The following is a 23,423-nucleotide window of genomic DNA, read 5'->3' as shown; positions in this document are numbered from 1 at the left end:
TCCCCTTGCGTCCTCTTTTCATTATCCAAAGAAGTTAACATCACATGCTCCATTACACAAGATGCAGCCTTTATTATCTTTTATCTCTTCCTGAACCCTTTCTATAAATGCTACTTGATTACTCTTGCATGTTGCGATAGACATTAGAATAATCAAAACATCGAGAAAGTGATGCCTGGTTAATCTAGGGCAGTACAGCTTCCATGACACAGATAAATGAGTAGATGTTGATGCAAACGTTAAGTTCTAGTGGATACGCTGAGATGATGCTTTACGGAAGGTAGGTGAGAGACTTGATGCTAGCAAATAAACAAGCAAAATGGTAATAAATATATTTTCCAACAAAAGAAGTGTTAAATTCCCTATGGAAAAGAAGATCCCTGATAATTTCGATATCTGAAATTCACTGCAGTTAATTCTTTAAGGTGATTAATTTGGTTGTTCGTTTGTGCACTCATCAAATATTAATCGTGACATTTTCTTTTTGCCTGCTTTAAGCCGAGCTGAAACTGTGTTCCCGGAATTCCCTTTCCAGCATAGTTCCAGATTAGTGTGGGTCACAAGACAAGAGACATTTTGCGTGAGATTTGGAAGACAGAAGTGAAGCATAGCGAGGGCGCTTCAGGGCACTGTGTCGCTTACACCTTGGCTCACCTTGTTGAAATGGGACAACAGCCAGGGCTGCAGTGTGTCCAGGTCCTTTTGGATACCTTCCTCTAGCTTCTCAGATTACTGCACCACTTGTCAGGTTATCTTATGAAAATACCGGCTTCTCCAGCAGGTCCATCTGTAATCAAAGGTAGATCCTTAGAGGTTGTTAGAGACCTGTGTGAGTTCCGCTTCACCCTTGTGGATTCAGCTTGTCTTCACAGTTCCCGATCCCTCCTTGTTCAGGCCTCACCCTCTACTTCTCATCCGTCTTTCCTGCAGGGCTGCCTACCCCATCCATGGACACAGGAGCAATAGCTTCAGACAGACTCCTCAACCAGCTCTCACAATTTCATAAGGTCAAATCCCCATAGTAAGAATACCTATCCTTTGTTAGTTAGCACTCCTAGAGTTTCTACTTCTCTGATCAAACCATGATACAAAATTTGGTACTAGAAATGGCGCCAGCAGAACTGAATCTGAAACTGATCATTTCTTCAGATTAGTTCTGCATTTCCTAGAATTGATTCTCTGCTCTGTTTAGATTTAAAGACATCACAGGCCCTATTTTCAACGGTAAAGTGGCCAAAGCATGCAGTGGCAAAGCATTTACTTAAGTTATTACCTGCAACCAAGTGCATTTGGAAGGCAAAACTTGTGAGCAAGGATGTATTAGCAAAATCCAAAAATCTCTGTGACTTACAAGTCACAAAGATATATTTCTGGCTCATAATCCTGGGGACCCTTTCAGAGGGGCTGCAGCTGAACTCCAGCTATCTTTTCATCTTGTACAGCAGGCAGAAGGGGCCATCCTGGTCTGGGGAATGCCCCTGTCATGGCAGAAAGGATGAGAAAGAGTGCTGGTGGGAGCCCATTCCCCTCATGGTCGAGGCTCAAATGTACCTTTGATCACCTGAATTCATATTTTATTAGGCAACTATGTCACAGCCAAACCTTAAGTCTATGGGGCAGGAATGCATTATCCTCTTCCAAAGAACGGGGAATAAATAGTGACCAACATCAACAACCATAGTAATGTATTAAATAACTCTAAATTGAGGTTGGTTATTATTTATGAGGGGCCTGGAAGATCAAATGCCAAATTATCTTAAAGCATAGAATAAAAATACAGAGAGCTGAAAACTAGAGTGAGAGTAGGAAATTTAAAAAAATAGTTCCAGAAGGAAAACAACAACAACAATTATGGAAGAGAGGTATTACTGAAGTGAATATGAAAATAAAATGTCCTTGAAGTAAAAGAAAAAGTTCTGATTTTGGGCCAGGTGAAACTTATGGAAAAAAGACACACTTAGGAAAATTCTGATAAAATTTCTGACCCTAAGAACTGATTTTAAAAAACAATTTTCCAAGCAGAGATAATAAAATAACCCCCCCCCCAAAAAAAAAAAATTCAGGCCATCATCGCTAACAGAGGAGGCAAAGTATAAAGGGCTGCTGTCTGAGTCCTGTACCAGCCAAGACCTCACTCACTGGTGAAAATGAAAGACAATTGAGGTTATGCAGGAATTCCGAAAGTCTCATTTATATCAATAAAAATATGAATCAGAAAAGAAACTTGAAAACTGTAATAAAGAGGAAAATGTAATTAGAAAAATTGTTACCTAGGCTATATAACTAGTTACCTAGCTAACTAGCTAGATATAGTAATATATAGCAATATGCATGGTACATTGAGCTGGTAGGTGTCTGTACAATCAGACTTTCAGTTTATAGATGACTCCTTCTCTGAAAGTTTGGTGTCCCAACTAATTGGGCTGGTTTCTTTGCCATATAGATTGTTACATTTTTAATATCTCCCTTGCAATTTAATTCCTGGAAGTTTTTAAGAAGGACTTTTGAAACAGAAAGGACACACTGGCCTTGGTTTCTTTGTGGAGATGTAAATGTAGCTTGGTGGGGAAAAAATAATATCTATCTAAATTTCAATAAATAGTATATTTGTAAGTGTCTAATTATAAGAATAGTAAATAATCTTGTAAATAATAGTAAATAATCTGGAAAGTGTCATTAGAATTCCCAATTAACAAGATAAACATGAAAGGAACAATAACCTGATTAATTGAGCAAAAAATGGGGAAAAAAAAGAGAAAATTAACAATATATAATGAAGGAAAAAATAAAATAAACTGGAGGGAATGAGATCAAGTTTACCAGTTTTTAAGGTACATATTAATGATAATTTAAAAATCTTGAGTTTAAGAAAAAAATTTAAACTGAAATAAAAACTGTCTAGAAAGCAAGAAAAAGAACATTATGGAAGACTATCTAATATCCATGTAATATTCCCCTCTTTTCTTAGAGGGAAATGAATAGCCTTAAGTGCCTTTGATATTAAAGGAGAGAAGGAATTAAATATACATTAAAAACATAGAAAATAAAAATGCAGAATATAGGAATTAGTAGAGATAAACGTAAATTGATGAAATAGAAAAAATAAAAAACACTGAAAAGACAAGTAAATATATCTATTTGGGGGGAGGGGCCAGTTATTTATATAATCCCCTTGCAAGTCTGATTAAAAAATAAAAGTGGATAGCCAAAATAGATAATATTAAGTATGAGAAGAGAGACAAAACCACAAGGGAAGCTAGACTAAAAAGAGAATACTCCTCGAACAATACAATTTGCCAAAAATGATGGAGTAGAAAACTGAATAGAGTCAATTACCAGAGAAGAGACAGGAAAGGTGAGATATCAATAATGAAAAATGTATCCGAACAACAGCTTGCAGTCAAACGTTGTATAATCTTTAAAGAAGAGTTAAATAAGTTTGATATTGTTTAAATTATGCAAGGCTATTGAAAATAATAGAATCCACTCTCATTGTTTTGTGAAATTAACATTATTTTGATATCATTACTGTAATAAAATACTAGCTATATATACTATCTATATAAATACTATGAAAAAGAATATTATGAACAAATCTTAATAATGAATAAAGAGACAAAAATTCTAAATGATGTAATAACAAATAGAATTCATCAATGCATCAAGAGAATAACACACCATTTCTAGTCAGGGTTTATTTAAAGAATTGAAGGATCCTTTATATCAGGACAACTATTAACACAATTTATTATAACCTGATGAAGGGAAAAAATGTTTGATTACTATTAATAGACACTAAAATTTATTTTGATAAAATTCAGCAGTCAATTCAAATTAGAATCTAAATAAATTGAAACTGAAAGTACATAAGTGTAACTAAGGCTATTTATAAAAAATGATAGCAAATCTTCTCATAAACTGTAAAAGTTGAAAACATTTCATTGAAGAGAATGGATGAGAAAAGGATATTCACGATCACTATGATTAGTTGTTCGTTCTTCAAGATTTAAATATAGGCAGTAGGTAAGAAAATGAAATCAACAACATAAGCATTTGATAAATAAAGTTATTTTTGCCGAGGATATAATTGAAGGTGGAGAAAAGCAAGAGCTTTTGTTTAAAATTTTTATAATTAATATGATTATATGGACACCTTCATCAATGACTTTTTTCTAATCTAGACATAGCTAGCACAGATGGAAATGGCAAAAGCTGTTCAATTTAAAACAATAAAATGCCAAAGAATGAAATTTAATAAGAACACTATATTATCTAGAGGATGAAAAAATAAAATCTTACTAAACAACTGAAGAGCATAACATATCACATTTTCTTGGGTGGGAAGACTTAACGTTACAGTGTAATATATACAATTTATTAATTTATGGAGAGGGGAAAATAGACTTATTAGATATTATATATACCATATTGTCACTCTAATGAAATAAAGATGAGATCAGTGTAGGAACAGACAAATAGGTTAGTGAAACAGAAATAGGAAAAAGATCTTAGTTTGCAAGGCTTTAATACAGGACAAAGCAGTGGTTAATTCAGTGGGAAAAAGATACATTTTTAAACAAATAAAACAGGTACCACTGGTCAACCATCTGGAAAGAAATAAAAATGCAACCTACCTTACACCACATACAAAAATATACTCCAGATACACCAAATCCTTATGTAAAAAAACAAGTGAACAAACAAAAAGCTATGAAAACTTCATAAATAAGAAGAATATGTGTACCTAGAAATTAGTGGTTGGGTGACCACCAAAATCAGTTCTGAAAGACTGGAAGGTATTACAAATAAATATAGTTAATTGCATATCAACAAAAATTTTCTATGGAGAAGTACATAAAGTCAATAGACGATGACTGATCTGTAAAACTACTTCTAATCTGATGACATACAAAGAGTTAATATTTATAAAGAATGAGTTCTTACAATTAGAAAACCAAAATGTTCAATAGAAATTGGATAAAAACATAACTAAAGAATTCACAGAAAATGTAAACTTTATAGAAAATACACTAAATATGTTTATAATTTCTAGTAGTTTGATAAATGAAAAAATATGCAAATTAAAACAACAGAAAATGTAATTACCTTATATCCATTAGACTGACAAAGAAATAGAAGAAAAACACCTATAGATATCAGAATTGTGGACAAAAACCTGCTTATCTATAGATGGAGAAAATGTGAAGTATTACAGTTGTGTTAGAAAGAAATTTGACAACATCTATTAAAATTAAAAACACATGTGTCCTTTTAATACAACAATTTCATTCCAGAGATCTATGCAGTGGAAATAGATACCAACATATAAGAGTCCAAGTGTTTAGGGTGCCTAAGGTGGCATTGCTTATCATGGTCAAAACTAGAAACACTACAAATGCCCATCAATAGTGAAAGGAAGCCATTGAAAGCTAGTTTTCTGTTATAGCTTTGAAATTTTTTGTGTGTGTCTAATGTTCACGTATGCTGAAATACTTATCTAACAATAGAAATACACTCTGTCTGTGCATTCATGGAACTTGTATAAAAATGACTACATATGAGTCTCCAAAGTTAATACCCACAGATTCAAAAGCATCAGGCTGGTATTCCAGTAACCAAAATATAATAAAATTGAAAATCAACAACCAAAAGATAGCCAGAAGAGTAACAACAGCAAGAATATCAATAATGGCAACAACAATGATAAATCATAAATAAAGCATGGATTTAATATAACATGATAAATAAAAGTATAAATAACTAGATGGAGATGAACAAGTTGGCGCCATAGGAAGGTCTCGAGCGTCTCTCCTTCCAGGGACACACTGAATGTACAGCTGCACACACAGAAATTCCCTCTGAAAGAGGTTCAGAAACTAGCTAAGCACTATAACACATAGGGTAAATGAGAAAATACCCACATAATAACCACATCAAAATGGGTAAGGAAAGGCTGAGACACACTCTTGCCCTACCGAAACCAAAAGAAAGTTGAGGTATCTTGAACTATATCAAACAAAATAGGCATTAAGCCAAAGACTATCAAGAAATAAAAGCCATCCAAACTGGAAAGGAAGACAGAAAACTGTCACTGAATGTAGATGACATATTGTGTCTAGAAAACCCTAACAACTCCACGAAAATACTGTTAGAACTAATCGATGAATTCAATGAAGTTGCAAGATCCAAAATGAATATAAAAAATCAGTTGTCTTTCTAAACACTAACAACAAACTGTCAGAAAAAAAATTAAGAAAACAATCCCATTTACAACTACATCAAAAAGAATAAAATATTATGAATAAATTTAGCCAAGGAGGTGAAAGATCTATACATGGAACACTGAAAGACACCGATGAAACAAATGAAAGAGACGCAAATGAATAGAACGATATCCCATGCTCATAGATTGGAAGAACCAATATTGTTAAATACTGCACGGTATCACTTTTATGTGGAATCTAAAAAAAATGTTGAACTTACAGACAGAGAATAGAAAAGTGGTTTCCAGGGGCTGGGGGTAGGGAGGAGATTAGGAGAGGTTGGTAAAAAATGTACAAACTTTGTGTTATAAGGTGAATAAGGTCTGAGGATCTAATGAGGAACATGATAACTATAGTTGATAACACTATTATAGTAAAACTGAGATTTGCTAAAAAAGTAGAACTTAAATATTCTCATACACACACACAAAATAATTGAAAATATAAAGTAATGGACGTGTTAATTAACTCGATGGAGGAAACCTTTGACAACGTGCATGTACATCAAATCATCACGTTGTACAAACATCTTACATGTGAAGTTTAAACATCACGTTGTTTAAACATCTTATAATTTTTGTCAACTATACTTTAATAAAGCTGAAAAAATAGTTATAAATATCTATAACAGAAAAACAGTGAAAGTGTATACCCTTCTCTCACCTCTCCACCTCCTGAATTTGTATAGAATTGTTCATATTGCAATAATTTGATAATAATATTACAACACTATCATAATATTGTAATGTAAAATAAATTTTGTGTTCAAATTACAATAATATATTATTCATGTGACAATAAAATTAAAATTCAACCAATAAAAGACAGCCAACAATAACAGCATCATATAAATGATTCATGGGTTAAAGACAAAAATAATGAAAATTATAGAGCATAAGGGAAAAAATGAAAGTCTTTAACCTCCTTTCACCTTTCTACTTCCTCATTTTATGAGATATTCACAGATATGATATTTATGTGTCAAAGTTTATAACATTTCATAACATTAGCATTTTCTTATGAACCACTGTATGCATTTAACTGTCTTTACTTCTGTATTTAATTGAAATTGATGCTGGCCAGGGGTTATTTTACCACAGCTCCATTCATCTTTCAGTTGGTAAAAATGCAACACTAAGGAGTGTCCTTTCACCTCCCCTCCCACCAGGGATTATGTCTACTAATTTTACTGAGTTTTTTAATACTTGAAAATATCTCCCCATTGCCTTTAAGATAAGCATTTTGATTCAGAGATTCTTTCCACAAGGACTTTGCATCTATAGACTGTTTCACTCTTTTCTATCATTTAGTATTCCAATGGAGAAGGGTGAGTCCAAGGTTATTGATTCTCCTTCTTGATACCCTTTTTTCTTTTAATGCCTGGATCACAAAGAAAATATTTCTTTACCTTAAAGTCCAATTACTTTAAGGACATGACTTCACATTTATGGCCTTGTATCAATTTTTCCTAGTACATAGTGCAATCTTCCTAATTGCAGATTCAGGTATTATTTATTTTTGAAAAGTTGATTGCTTCTATTATGGTAGGGAATATAATTCAATTCCATTTTTTCAGGTTTTTATTCTGAAAGAAGAATTATGTGTATTCTAGATAACTTTTATAGTTACCATTTTCCACTTAAAGATTAATTTTACTCATGTTGTTTCCAATACTACTAATGTTGTTCTCTGTCATGTCTTTTGAATTTCTGCTTCCTATTGGCTTTTATTTTTCACTTTTTCTGTTCTTTTTTTTAATTAGTTACAGGGAGAAATGTGGGTTAGAATCACCTTTTTTTCTGAAATATTTAACTAGAAATGCCAACTTATAATATTAAAATTCTTTGATTTGCTATGCAGAAAATCAAATTAATTAGGGCATGTGCAAAAAAGTTCAATGGGACATTATTATATTATATAGGGGAGAGGTGATTGGTACTTGCAATATAAATATCAGCTGTGATGAAAAGAAGTACTGAGATATAATAATTTGCAATGAAACACACAGGATTTGGAGATTGGTTAGATGTAATAGGTGGCATTAAGGGAAGTGATTTTTAACTGTTACAGATTCAACCATCTTATCCCTGATTACACCATTGGAATTACATTGAAATCTTCCACTCATTACACTTGCACAGAATTATATATAACTAAATCAATCAGCAACAAAAATCAGCAATAAATATTCCTTGTAATCCAGTCTGAGGTACCAGCTCTGTAGAAAACAGTGATCTCTTTTTTTAATATATATCCACTCTTTTCAGTTTCTAATAGATAGCTCTACTATGGTCTTTTTCATTTTAATAAAGTCTACAGAGTATTTTTCTCATAACTTTTCTATGATACATAGCTATAAAATCTGCCAAGACTGGGAAATGAACTCATATCTCCTTCCAAAGTCAAGGTACTGTACACTATACTACTTTTTTAGTAAAAAATGACAGTATCTATAATTAATGCTGTATTGAAAAGTTAATGAGATTATCTAATTTCCCTCTTGTCTAATTTTCATAAATTCAAAACTAGAATTTCTATTTCTTAGGAGAAAATAAGAAAAATATTGAAAAGGGAAAATCCTTCAGAATCTAGATCTAAGAAACCTTTCTCTCTTTTCCTTGGTTTATTTTATTTTTTAAACTCTACTAGGCTTAGAAATACATACTTAAAATTAAAAATAGATATTTGATTGAGGAACAAAAATACCCCATAAAATTTAAAGAATCCCTTTCCCCCTAATCTCTTTCCCCCTAATGTCTCTATGTTTAAAGAGACAGTAGGAATAAGCTTCCCTATTCTAGATTGAGTACTATAACTCTGAGCTTGATATAAATATTTTGGAGAAAATAAGATTGATTGCATTCCTGAAAATATTAATGAGAATAACTGTTTTATCAGTGTATTCCTAGAATTTACTTGTAGTTTTAATCTGGAATATTTTTACCAAGTGTAAGCATTTTTAAGTGCTTTATGAAAAGCAATTTCATTCTGAGATGGACATTGAAGGCAATTACTTTTCTATAGTTTTTCAAGGTCCAAATGATGTTGTACCTATGTTAAAAAAAAAAAAAGTTACTATTTTGTCATCTCACAAACAGGCTTCCATTTAATGTCTGAGCTTTGGCTTGTTAAAGAGGATTCATACACATTTTACTGGAACATACAACATAAAACTGGATGCATTTTTTGCTTACAGAACGAAGGTTAAAAACCAACCAACCAACATTCTTCAGCTTTTATAGCTATAAAGGTCATCATTTCAGCCAAAGAAATAACACTTTGTGAAAAATTTTAAATGAAAAACATATCTGATCTATATTTTCAAATTCTTCCTTTAAAAATTAGAAGTAACTGCTTCCAACATTAATATACTCAAATAAATAAGCCTTGATCAGACATTTTATATCTCCACGAGTTGATGGTATCCAGCCAGGTCTCATATAGCACTCACCTTCCTTCTGAAAATGCTTGTAGAGCAATGCTTCCTTAATAAATATTTTCTTAACCTTTTTAAAGTTTAGGACTTTTAGCTTCCTTTTCCTTTAAATTTAGAGTTAAATTGTAGGATCTACAGACTTTGTATCCCTGGTTCTTTGGCTATTTCTCTTCCTAGTATTTACTACACTAGGGACTGGACCATTGGATTAATTTGCAAAAGTATTTACTGTTTAATGTAAATTAAGATCATTCAAGGAGAGGATGCAGTCATTTACTGAGTTCTGAGTTGTATTCTGAAGTCATATATTGTCATTGACTTGAATGTGAAACCAGCCAAGACAGTGGCTTATTTCTTGAGGATTTTGCCCATCACCTCTCTCGTAAATGGAAGAAAAACAAAAACAAATGAACCAAAAAACAATGCTATTTATCATCTATCTATCTATCAATCATCTGTATCTATCTATAGCTATCTATCATCTATCTTAAAATACTAAAAAAGAAAAATAGAAGGCTGATTCCCAGCTCTTCTTGTTTATGCTCACTTAAAGATTCCTAAAACAATCCTTGAACTCAAAACTGTTCTGTTTTTTTTTTTTTTTTGAAAGATATGCTCTTTGAGTAACACTTTCCTACTTCCAAATATCATTTAACGAGGTTTGATGGTGATGAATGCAGTAACTTCATGAAATCAAAGCAACATGGACCTTTCTGTCTCCCTGCTGCATACCGCTCACAGATATGGAAATAATGTTATGTTGTGAATCTAGTTACATATTTTTTCTTACATAGTGTAATTAAAGATTTAATTATTCCTTTCTGTAAATAGCGTTCCTATATATGGGCTATTGCTTTGCATGAATATAGCATTTTTCTTTGGTTCTTCCTGAAAACGAATTGGTTCTGGCTGACATTCTCTGCACACACATTTTGACTTCAACAGGCATTTATTAGGCACCTAATATGTGCTAGGTTATTGTTCTCAGAGCTCTTCCTGATCACATCCAGTAACAAGGAAACACAATAAAAAATCCAGCATCTGAAATGATAAAAACAAACCCAAGTCTATCCCTATTCTCCATTGCATCCCTATTCACCTTCTCCTGTAGCTAATAAATCCCCAAACAATATATTCCCCTGATACTCCACATAAAGACAACATTAACTATGTTTTGTTTTCATCATGAACAAATGAGGTCTCCCCCACCTATTATTTTTTTTTTTTTTGACACACATTTGTTTTGAGAGCTAAAAACAAATTAAATAATTTCTAGATCTTTTCCCTTATTGGTCATGATAGCTAAAAACTGATCATTTTCTGGTGATAATTATGAAATTAATAACATTTAATATAGGACAACATGTACAAACCTGGTATTTGTTTTCCACTGAATGACATGAATACACATATCTACTCTCACCATGAGCTTTATTTTCGATAGTTTTATTTCTTATAGTTAAAAAGATGCAGTGTAGATGCCCTCGATTGTACTGTAAATTTAATATACTAGGCACATTCTAATACTAGTCTTCAAGGTTTTCCTCATTAAACAAATGCTACTGACATGTTTATGTTTGTTCTAATTAAAAGCCATTATTAATGGGCTATAGTGTGCTTTAAAAACGTCTCTGGCATAAATTTCAGAAGTTTGGTTTTGTTTTAACCCAATGACATGTTTTCCACATTATTTTTCATTTAATTAAAGGGATATGACTCCCATCCCCTCTCCAGTTCAGTGATATTTTAATCTGTTGAAGATTAAAGTGAAAATGTTCATTTGTTGGGTTGGAGTTATTATTTGGATGAGGCTGGTCCAGCATTTTCAGAGTTTAGGTATCTAGCATTTAATCTTCAGTGAGGTCACACAAATTTTTATGGATCTGTTAGAAAGCATGGATTGTTCTTATTATTTCCTGAGGGGTTAAGTCAATGCCTTGCATATAGTTAGCACCCTATAAATGATTGTTGGATTAGTGAGTCATGATCATAACCATTAAGAATATCAAACCTGGGCTTCCCTGGTGGCGCAGTGGTTGAGAGTCCGCCTGCCGATGCAGGGGACATGGGTTCGTGCCCCGGTCCGGGAAGATCCCACATGCCACAGAGCGGCTGGGCCCGTGAACCATGGCTGCTGAGCCTGTGCGTCCGGAGCCTGTGCTCCGTAATGGGAGAGGCCACGACAGTGAGAGGCCCGCGTACTGGAAAAAAAAAAAAAAAAAAAAAAAAAAGAATATCAAACCTTTCCAATCCATTTGTTGTCATCTTGTCTCCCGTTAGATTACCAGAAACGGTGTATTTCTTCTCTGTTTGAAAATGCAGCTCTACTCACCCAGATGGTTGTACTCATGTAGATAAATCCATAACCTATTCACTCCTTAAATCCATTTTTAATTAACAATTGTGAATATTTAATTTTCAACAAAGCCTCAGTGATGCTCAAAGCACTTCTTCTTATTATTGAGAAACTCAAATGGTGGTAAGACTGCTGTATCCATTTAGTTGGAAATTAGCGCATTCGTTAGAGGTGTTATTTAAATACACAGAATCATTACACTGCACAGTATGGAAGAGTGTCAGCTATGGATTCGGTGGTGATTTATTTTCATCAACGTGTGCTTCTCATGAGGTGCTGTGGTTCACACGGGAAGTCGTGGAAACTGTGCCCATGCAGTCAGGCTCCAGTATGCTTGCAGCAGCGTCACACCAACCAAGGCACTTCATCTGTTTTGAAGATTGAAAAAAGAGCCCATCTGTGTGGTGTCTCATTCTCAGTTGCTGGTCTCTCCAACACTCGGGATAACTAAATCTCCATGGTGTGCTAGATGGCACGGGCTGTGGACTACTTGTATTACAAGTCATCTTCTAGTGACCCCACCGGTGGCTGGAGCATGATCAGAAAGCAGTGGGTTGATTCTGAAAGGGTTTTAGCAGGGTGAATATTAACCATGACTTAAACATCAAAATAACCCAAGTTGATAAGGTCGTTGTTGCTGGTGTTTTTTAGGGGGGGGCGGGGGAGTGTGGTCACAATCAATTTCATCTGTTTCATGTGCATGTCTCTATTGTACTGCCAGGCAAACACATTTGACTCTGGTAGAAACTAGTAATTCTAGATATCGTTCGATTGCACAGAATTAAACATTTTAAAATCGTCTGATTATCACAACCTTTATTCCCATTCTCCATTTCAGATCCTTAAAAACTATTAAGAGGAAGTATTTTCAACTCATTCATGGTCTATTACTATGAGGTCAGGAGAAGTCTAATTTCAAAGATTATGGGATTTCAGTTGGAAGAAATTTAATTGCAAAAATTAGGCCTCTATCTTCGAAGAGTGTAGAAGGAAAAACGGTGCTCGCTATTATGCTGCAAAGTTACAGGGAGTGTTCCATGAAAAGATCTTGCTCTTGACATATCTGACAAAATTTTTTGGAAGTTAGGTTTTTTTTTTTGAGGTATACATTACACACAATAAAATTCACCCTTTTTAGGTGCATATGTCTATGAATTTTGACAAATGCATACAATCATGTCACTACCATCATAATAAAAACATAGATCATTTCCATCGTATTAAAAAGTTCCCTTATGCATCTGTGTAATCAATTTCCTCTTCCCACCCCCAGACCTTGGCAACCAGTGGTCTACCTTCTCTCCCTATTATTTTGCTGTTACCAGAATATTATACAAATGGATTGATATGGTATTTCGATTTTTGGTCTGGTTTCTTTCATAAATCTGAGTGCATCTGAAATTCATCCATATCTTTGTATACATGAAAAGTTTGCTTTACTGCTGAGTAATATTTTATTATTTGACTGTAACATTATTTATTGATCCATTCTATAATTGGTGGACACGTGAGTTATTTCCAGCCTTTGATGATTATGAATAAAGTTGCTATAAACATATGAGTACAGGGATTTTTTTGGTTTTGGGGTTTTTTTTTTTTTTTTTTTTTTTGCGGTAACGCGGGTCTCTCACTGCTGTGGCCTCTCCCGTTGCAGAGCACAGGCTCCAGACGCGCAGGCTCAGCGGCCATGGCTCACGAGCCCAGCCGCTCCACGGCATGTGGGATCCTCCCGGACCGGGGCACGAACCCGTGTCCCCTGCATCGGCAGGCGGACTCTCAACCACTGCGCCACCAGGGAAGCCCAAAAGTACAGGTTTCTGTATGTACATATATTTTCATTTTTTCTGGGTAAATGGGATTGCAGGGATGTATGGTAAGTGTGTGTTTAAGTTGGTAAGAAAGTGCCAAACTGTTTTCCAAAGTGGTAGTGCCATTTTTCATTGCCACCTAAAGTTTATGAAGCTTCTGGTGCTCCATAGTTTACAATACCTGATATTGTTACTTGGTTTTTTTTTTTTTTCCATTCTTAGAGGTAAAGTGATACCTCACCGAGGTTTTGGTTGAATTTTTCTAATGACTGATGATGTTGAGCATCTTCTGACATATTTATTTGCCATCCATAGAGCATCGTTGATGAAGCATTTTTTCAAGTCTTTTGCCTGTGTTCAAATATTTCGTGGTTTATTTTCTTATTAATGAAATATTAATTAATTAATTATTAAGAGTTATTTATACATCTGGAAACCAGTTAGTTATCATAATTTATCACTTATTTGTTTTGTAAATATTTTCTGCCAGTTTATGGTTTTCTTTTCATTTTTATAGTATCTTTCAAGAGCAAAAGCTTTTAATTTTGTGTCTGATTTCACAAACTTTTCATTCATAATTCATGTGTTTTGTCTCCTAAGAGATCTTTAACATTTGCCTAACCCAAGATCTCAAAGAGCTAAGAAAAGTTAACGTTCGATGCTTTAAGGTAAGTTTATAAGGCATGGTGATCCTGTGTGTACAGCAGGCATGGAAGAGGCTGGCTCTGGAATCTGGCCCATGTTACCTGTTAGACCAAGAGAGAACACAGGGGAACTGACTAGCCCACAGAGTCTGCCTGCCTGCCTAGGAGTAAACAGACACATAGACACAGGGTCCAGAAAAGCAGAGTAAATTTATATGTGATCCAGGTAATTGTCAACAACAAGGGGTCAGAGGACAGATGGCTGGAAAATGGGTGAGGACTTTGAGGATCAATGTAGTTGGAATGTCATTACTCAGGAAATCTGCCCCCTGGTGTCAGAGATCCAGCTGACTTGATAATTATTTCATTCATAAGGTGACAATATTCATTTCTGAGAGAGAAGATTAAGAATCACAGGTTCCTGGCTCTCTGTTCCGGGGAAGTTTAATTCCAGGAGTGTTGAGATGCAATATGAAAGCTTGTGATTTCCTTCTTCATTATAAGATCACAGGTCTTAAAGAACTGTTTTTCAAAGAACCATCTGTATCAGAACCACCTGCGAGGTCATTTCATATGCAGATTGCCAGGCCCCAACTCAGACTTGTTTAATCAGAAGTACTTAGAGGATGGCCAGTAAGTCACTGGACTTTTTATAAGCTTTTCAGAAGACTGCTAAAAAACTCCAGTGACTTAAGGTATAACAGATATTAAACACCAAAGGATTAGGATAAAGGGGAGATATGAGGAGAGGCAGCTGTACGTTTTTATCCAGTTCCTGCTTTTGAATGGATTGTTTCAGGAGCTGGAGCTATATCTGATTGTAGAAGTAAAATAATTCAGTAGTATTTCTGCAGAGACAGAAAATGGAAAAGGAGAACTAATATTTTGAACTCATATATCAATTGGCCATATACTATATAATGTGTAATATAATATATTACAGCTACATAAATATTTATGCAGATAGATAGATGGATAACATAGGCAGAGTAATTTGTACCAATATAAATTTCAGTAATTATGGAAACAATATAATAATCAGAACAATATTTTACCTGGAAAATTTGGGGTTTTGTTTTGAATAAAATACTTTATTTCATCATTTGAAATGGCAGCATCATCTCTACTATATCAAAAATATATTAGGTATCTTGGTTATATATAATATTTGGCAATAACATGAAAATAAAAGCATTTAAGTAACTGAAACCTGGAAAGTCTTCTGATTATAGATGGCCATCTGTATTAATTCTTTATCAAAACTCCTAAAGACTATTTCTTGATTTTTCTCTCTTATTTTGGGTATTGTACAGTGCTTATTTATCTCACATTGGTGTCTAATTCCCTGATTCTACACATTTAAAATGAATCTGTATAATGCAAGTAAAAATTTAGTCTGTAAATATGAGTAAAAATAGGAATAGAAATATGTTTTGTGGAATAAAACAGCAAGCTATTTTAAATCTAAGATATAAGGTCTTACCTAAAAATATCAATTACAGGCCATTATCATTTAAATAGAAAATGGAAAAGAACCATAGACAATTCTTTTTAAAGTAGAAAGCCATCAGCCCAGGAAGACAGACTTCAGAGTTGCTTGCTTATGTCTATTTCACAAGTGAAAAGAGACCTTTGCCCTTGTGGGCTGTTTTGTTTCTATGTTCTACTCCAGTAACTTGCCCAAAATGAAAAACAGACTTTGGTTCTGTTATAGCATTATTTTAAAAGAATAAGTCATGTTACTGCATACAAACGAATTTGGTTTGGTTTGGTTGCTGCAGAAATTAACAAGGTGTCAGATGATCATCGTGACCCCATTTTTATCACAAGCAGACTAAATTCATAACTGAGAACAGGGCCTCCGTCTGCAGCTCAGCAAAACTGGATTGTGGAGCATTTCACAAGCTCAGCTGATTCTGGGGGACAGAAAATCTCCGGTATCCTGACTATCATCTGGTAAGAACATTTCCACACTTTGTGACTCACGTGAGCCTTAATCTCACGGTGCTTTCACTTCCCACTAATCATATTCCCAACCTCTGCTTCCTCCGCCTGAGTGTGGAGAATCTACATAAAGAAAGTGCCCTTTCAGCTGTAGTTTTTCTCCACACAGAACTACCCTGATTTTGGAAAGAGTTCAACTCTTTGCCTCCCCTGGGCACATGGAACAGCAGAATAGAAGAGTTCTGCCAAAATGCTAATCATGGAAAAAAATATAACAAGATCCAGATGGGACAAAATGGACATATTTCATTTATCCTGGGAAACTCGACAGTATATCATTTGTGATGCATAATACACCCAGCCTTGGCCCTTTATAAACAAATATTACAGAGGCATATGCCACGAGATTATAAACAGAGTTGTCCATAAATTTGATGGGACCATACACTCAGTGCTGCACACAAGGCTGTGGCTTATTCAGCAGTATCCAGGGTTTACAGTCTGTTCTATTGGCTTCTCATCAACTCTGTAATCTCAGCTCACCCAACGGGGCAGAAGCTCAGTGGAGCAATTGACCCGAATGAAACTCAGAGGCGTTTCACACCAAAAAAAACTATGGCTCCCTTTGACTTGGCCCTTGCTTGCACTGGGAAACTATGTTTAAGGCAGCCTGGTTTCTGAAGAGCTAGAAAAGTTCTTCTCAGCCTTCAGTGGGAAGAAGCAGGTTGTTTAAAAAAGCAAAGAGTCCTGGGGTCCCCCTCCCAGTTCTCAAGCTCAACCCATCTCTATTGACTCCAGAGATTTTGATGAGATTTATATCCACCTTTTAACAAGTTGTTCAGGTAACTCTGAAGTAATGGCTCCAGGAAACACTCAAAGAAAACACTGAAATAGATAAATTATTAGGTATCTACATTTATGAGCATGAGAGAGATTTCTAAGAGTCACTCTTTCCGCCTTATTCAGGAAGGAAACTGTCCCCCATTCTAGAGGAGTGTAATAGGAGTGTGATAAACTGTAACTAACCACTTTGATTTGAACCCCCCCAGCAATGTACTGCAAAACACTATATCCATTCAAAGACCACTAGGCACGAAAGGTGTCTTGCTTCACCTCTGCACCCCTGACCTGTGACTTCCATGCAGATGGATTGTGTGTATGTTAATATCCAAGATCACTTCTCTCTGTCTCGAGTGATTTAAGAAGAAACAGAGGAGTAGGACCTTGCGGGAGCAAGACTCAGGGTGAGTTGGACAACTGACTTCATGCAAATTACCTCAACACTCCCTTCCAGATCATTCTAAAACTCAAGGTCTATGTAAAATTGTTTGCAAGGTGGAGTGTAAGGTGGGGAAATAGGAGGAATTTGGAAATCCACCAGGCTAAATCAGTGAGTCTGTGGCCCTTGGTGGCAAAGAACACCAGAAGGGCAGGATGTATCTGGTGGAGGGTGCTTACTCCACCAGATACTCCCCAAGAAAAGTCAAGACTGGTGCACTCATGGAAGCAAAGCAAAGCTGGAAGTAAAGCAATACCCTGCATCTTTACACTACACTGTATTTATGCTTTGATGATGGCTTTGTCTCTTCAATGACTTATGATTTAATTTTTTAGTTAAAAATGGTTCCTATTCATGTAATATCCCTCTAATGTACCTGGCACATATTTTGTTTTGAACTAATAGAAGACATTGCCTAGTTAGTTGTCTTCTGACCCTCTGCTCTTGAGTCTTCAATCCTAAACGCTTCCCTAAATAGTGATTATGGGGAAGACAGGACACACTGGGTGCCTTTGTCTACGTCCATATGGAACTGTCTGAAACCTCAGCAAATAGAGCATAACAGTCACATAGCATCATGGTCTGTCCCTTTAAATTTTCTTTGGTTTAGCCTGTTTGGTTTTTCTAAAAATGTTCTATAGACTGTTATCATGGTACATCATAGGAAAATCTAAATGTTAATAAATCCTGATATCCTTGTCCAGATCTACAATTTTGTGTCCCCCCAAAATTCGTATGTTGAAACCCTAATGTGAAGGTATTTGGAGGTGGGGCTTTGGGGAGGTGATTAGATCATGAGAGTGGAGCCTCAAAAATGGGATTAATGCCCTTTTAAGAAAAGGCTAGAGAGTTTGCTAGCTCTCTTTCCACTATATAAGGACACCAGGAGAACTCAATAGACCCCCAACCTGGAAGAGGGCTCTCACCAGAACCTAACCATGCTGGCACCCTGATCTCTGACTTCTGGGCTCCACATCCGTGAGAAATAAAATTTTTGATGTTTATAAGCCACCCAATCTATGGTACTTTGTTATAGCAGCCCAGACTGACTAAGGTAAGACCAAAGTTTGTAAATGAGGCAAGAATTACTTGATGTCATTCTCCAAAGCCTTTAATTCAATATCCACAAAGCTCTGGGGCTTAAGAAATAAAATATTTTAATTTTTTCTTACATCACCTTAATTCCCACTTTGTACCTGCTTCCACTTGGGTAGAAAAAGTGAAGTGCAGTCAAAGTAGTTTTCCTACCTCTGTTTCTTCTCCACGGCATCTAAATTACAGGGACTTCATAGTGCCATGCTTGAGGGTAGGGAGCATCTGATTCTTGCTTATTATCACTGCAGGCTGATGTCTCTTGAGCCGTATTTCATCTCACCTGCTCTGTAGATTCCAACTCATGCAGGGAGCTGTGGGGACGTCCCACGCTTCTGACTACAGGAGCCCTCCAGGTCCAGCTTTCCACCACCTGCTACCATCCATCTATTAGCCACTGCAAATGTTTAGCTGCTTTCATTTACTGGACTGGGACGTGGGAAACTCTGTGAACTCTTTGGGACAACAAAAGACTCTTTAACACTTCTTTGCTCTTCTCAGGTGCACAGGACATTTTTTTCCGTAAGATGCAGAACTTGCCAGTTTCCCAGTATGTACTGTGTGGCTGGAGAATATACTTCTGTGCTCTTACATTTCCAAATGAAATTCATGGATTCTAGCATTCTTCCTATCCCAAATGAGCTTGGAGGAAAGAGGTATGGTGCAAGGACCTTCTCACAAACGTTTCTCTATTTCTTTTTCTCCTCCCAATTTTTCTCATTTTCTTCCTATGTGGCAAATTTTATCTAGACCCTAGGGGTTAAAAACATTGTTCTGGTTTTGTATTCTTTCAAATCTGGTTTCTTTTTGGTTCTTGGCTTTTTATTTGTCAAAAGCCAAGATTTTAATCCTGTACGTTGCAGTCTTCAGAGGCAATTCTGGCAGAATCCCTTATCCTAGTTTGTTTGGGCCTGTGGTAGGGCTGGGGTGGGGTAAGAACAGAAGTACAGAAATAGTGGGAAAATCATATTGGCTGATAAATCCAAATATTTTCTCACCACACTTATTTGTGATCTCATCTAAACATATTTTTAGGTTTAATCACAGAAAAGTACAAAGGATAGTAAAGTTGGCAGGATGGGGTCAATGAGTGTGTGAACCAAATTAATGAATTTGATTTTTTAAATGTGCTTTGAATTTAGGCTTTTGTTTAGTTTCCATAAACCAATTATATTTAATTTCACAGAGTAATAAACTCCATGGAACATTGAGCAAACTAGATAATAAGTACAAGAAAAGGTGCAGATCTCCTTTGTTTTGGAAATTTCAAGGTTTGAAAGTATATAAATGACACTTGAAGACCAGCCATGACTCTTAATCATGAGCATTTGTCTTAGTTTGTGGTGTCCTCATTCATTTTGGTCCCAGGCATAACAATTTCTTTTTATTTTCTTTAAAAACATTTTCCTCTTTGTACAACTTTTTTTTGAGCTGATAATTTGGGTCATTAATTGCCTTTTACACCAGCTTTTATTTAAATCTAAGTCCCCTAGGTCTTGGAAGCCTAGAGTTTCATTTCCTCCATGATGAAGCTGTTGGGGTGAGTATACAGGTTGGCAATATGTTCAATATCACAGAAGACACAGTGGTCTGGTGTGAGAAGGAAAACAAAAGTTGAAATCTGGGACTGAGTTTACCCAAAGCTCAGAGGGTAAGAAATAGAAGAAATTATATCAAGAAAATAAGCCTCCCATTCCATGGTCTATTTTTGGCACATTAGAATTGGAGAGGGAAATTCCAAGACCTACTATGTAATTTCAATTTTTGCTCCTTAAACTTTGGGTAGCTGAATATCTGATATGTGTTGATTAAAATAAATACATGTGCTATGTCATGCTTGGGGGTAAGGAGGAGGGGAAAAAGGCAATTAAGATGTGTTGAGTACTAACTATATGAAAGACATTTACATTCATCCTTTTAGGAACTATTTATTGACTTCAATATGAACCACACTTTTTGAGGGTATTTAGTGTAATTTGGTGTGCAAAAGTAGATATAGTGCCTACCTGCACTGAATTTACAATTTAGTGGTAGAAAGTTCAATTAAATCATTTTACAAATTAAAGTAAAATTATATTTGTGCAAAGTGTAATAAAGGAGCAGACTTGGGGTTATATATTCTGTAACAAGATCTTCCAGGACTGAAACTGATTGAAAATGCTGCCAGAATCTATAGGTAAACTCCATCTAAGTCTAAATACTGCCATGCAACCAATGGTAAATAATAATAATCGTAGGATAATAATTTGGGTTACTTTCAACAGCCATACATACTAGTTTTAAAATATTAAAATAGTTAAGAGTTGATAAATAGTTGATTTTCCAAATCTCTTAGTGCTTACCTTATCTGATTACTATATTATCTCACCAGGAATATCCAGGATTATCCAAACCCAGACCACAACACAACTCAGAAACTAATGGGTTGACACTTTATAGACTAGGGTCCCTAGGATACTTCTCCAGTAGCTGACTTGTATTTTGGTTGACTAATTCCCATGTCTTACTGATTAAATATTTTTAATGTTACCCCTAGCTGTATTGAAAATTTATAAAATAAATTTTTCTGAAAGATCATTATAGCTTCTAAACAAAAAACTCCAGCTTCTAAGCAGAGAAACTATAATTAGAAGTTAACTTGGAAAGTTTGAATGGTAAAAAGAGTTGATAGAATAGAGATGCACAGATGCTATGATATAAAGGATCATTGTTTATATGTAGATTAGGAAAGTCAGTGTGTCTCAAGCACACAGAAGAATATGCAAAATGGTGAAATATGGCTTGAAAGCAGACAAGAGTTAGACAACCTAAGGTCTTAGAAGTCATGCCAAATTTTTGTACCTTAAGAGAAGGAAATGGCCATAAGGGGATTTATGTAATGGGCAGTGTGATGGCAAATTTTATACATCAACTTGACTGGATCATGGGGTGCTCAGATAACTGGTCAAACATATTTCTGGGTGTGTTTTGGATGAAGTTAACATTTGAATCCATAGACTGAGTAAAGCAGGTTGCCCTCCTCAATACTGGATGGGCCTCATCCTATCAGCTCAAGGCCTGAATAGGACAAAAAAGGCTGACCTTCCCCTAAGTAAGATTGAACTCTTCTTGCCTGGCTGCTTCAAGCTCAGATATTGATCTTTCTTGACTTCAGATTTTAACTGAAACATTGGTTCTTCTTGAGTCTCGGGCCTGCTGGCTTTTAGACTTGAACTTACATCATCAGCTCTCCCAGTTCTCAGTCCTTTAGACTCAGACTGGAACTTACACTACCAGCTCTCCTGTGTCTTTAGCTCTCTGATAGCAGATCTTAGGACTTCTCAGCTTCCATAACTGCATGATCCAATTCTTGTAATAAATTTTTATGTAACTCCATACACTGTTGGTCTGTTTTTCTGGAAAAAACAGACAAATACAGGTAAAATAATCAAATTTGGCTTTGAGAATCAACTCTCACTAAGCTACTGACTAATTAGAGAGAATAGGAGTGAAGCTGAAAAGATTTTAGGAGGATAATGAATTAAGAATAAAGATAGCTTAGTCTATAGAAGCAGTTCTCAGTAGAAGTGACATGCACTTTCCTGGACAACTTGGAAATTAAGGACAATGCTCATGTTCTGTTTTGTTTTATTTTTTCAGAGCAGTGGCTATTGGCTACTGGCACGTATTGGTAAGTGGGTCCAGGTTTTCTAGGCATATTTTCAATGTGCAGGACATTTAAACTTAAAGGGACAATCGTCTGTGTCTCACAAAACTTTAGAATGGCCCAGTAAAAAGCATAGACTTTCATATAAATGAAAAACCTGTCTATAATCGAATTCAATTTTAGATATAAACACAGTATTTTTGCACAATTTAAGTGTAAACTAAATTTTCCAGGAATGCATCTACTATATAAATTGAGACATAATTGTATGTTAGTTTGTTTGAGAAATGACTACATTTTGGCCATTTTGGAAAATCATATCGCTGAAGGTAATGCTACTCCTGGTTTTAGAGTCCAATACAATGGACCTGTATTTGTCTGCCTTTGTAGCTTTCAAATCCAGAACGATTCTTTATGTAGGTGCAAACATCTGACACTTTTAGGTTTCTGGTCTAGCCATGTCTGATTTTTACATGTTGAAATGCATATTATTATCATATAATTTCCTCTATTTAAACTTCATATTACAGTTAAAATATTTTTATTTTGTTTTGAAATTTTGTGTGTAAGTTTGGTTATACTATATATGAATTCTTTTTGTATATTAAAGGCAGTATTACAAAATATTTTATAGGATGGGTTGATCTTAAACAGTTGGGAATCACTGACCTTGGAGTCATGTTTCTATCAGTAGAGATGGAAAAAGTGGATAGAGTCCAAAGATATTTAAGAGGTGAAATTAACAAAAAGTGATGAGTGATTGAATATGAGGGTGGGATGGGTCGGGAGAGAAGGAAGGGTCAAAAATGAGTCCTGGATTATGGTTTGCACAAATAAATGAATGGGGGTGCCATTTACTGTGTTAAGGGAAACTGAAAGATGGCCTAGCTTAGGATGATCAACATAAATTCAGTTTTGGTGCACATGCCTATGAGGTCAGACAGAATAGATGGGA

At 35.2% G+C, this 23,423-nt stretch overlaps 1 long non-coding RNA gene across 2 annotated transcripts in view; it reads right to left on the bottom strand.

Annotated features, from left to right (window-relative positions):
* The window catches only part of LOC136792030 (uncharacterized), a 140,586-nt gene that overhangs the window by 6,160 nt on the left and 111,003 nt on the right, over positions 1-23,423 (bottom strand). For both annotated transcript variants that reach the window (XR_010835139.1, XR_010835140.1), the window contains one exon: positions 655-787. This is a non-coding gene — a long non-coding RNA (uncharacterized lncRNA). The remainder of the gene's footprint in view (positions 1-654; positions 788-23,423) is intronic.

This window comes from Kogia breviceps, chromosome 10 (assembly GCF_026419965.1).
Source record: "Kogia breviceps isolate mKogBre1 chromosome 10, mKogBre1 haplotype 1, whole genome shotgun sequence".
NCBI lineage: Eukaryota > Metazoa > Chordata > Mammalia > Artiodactyla > Physeteridae > Kogia > Kogia breviceps.
The sequence above is the reverse complement of the archived record's forward strand: the minus strand, read 5'-3'. Positions and strand labels throughout refer to the sequence as shown.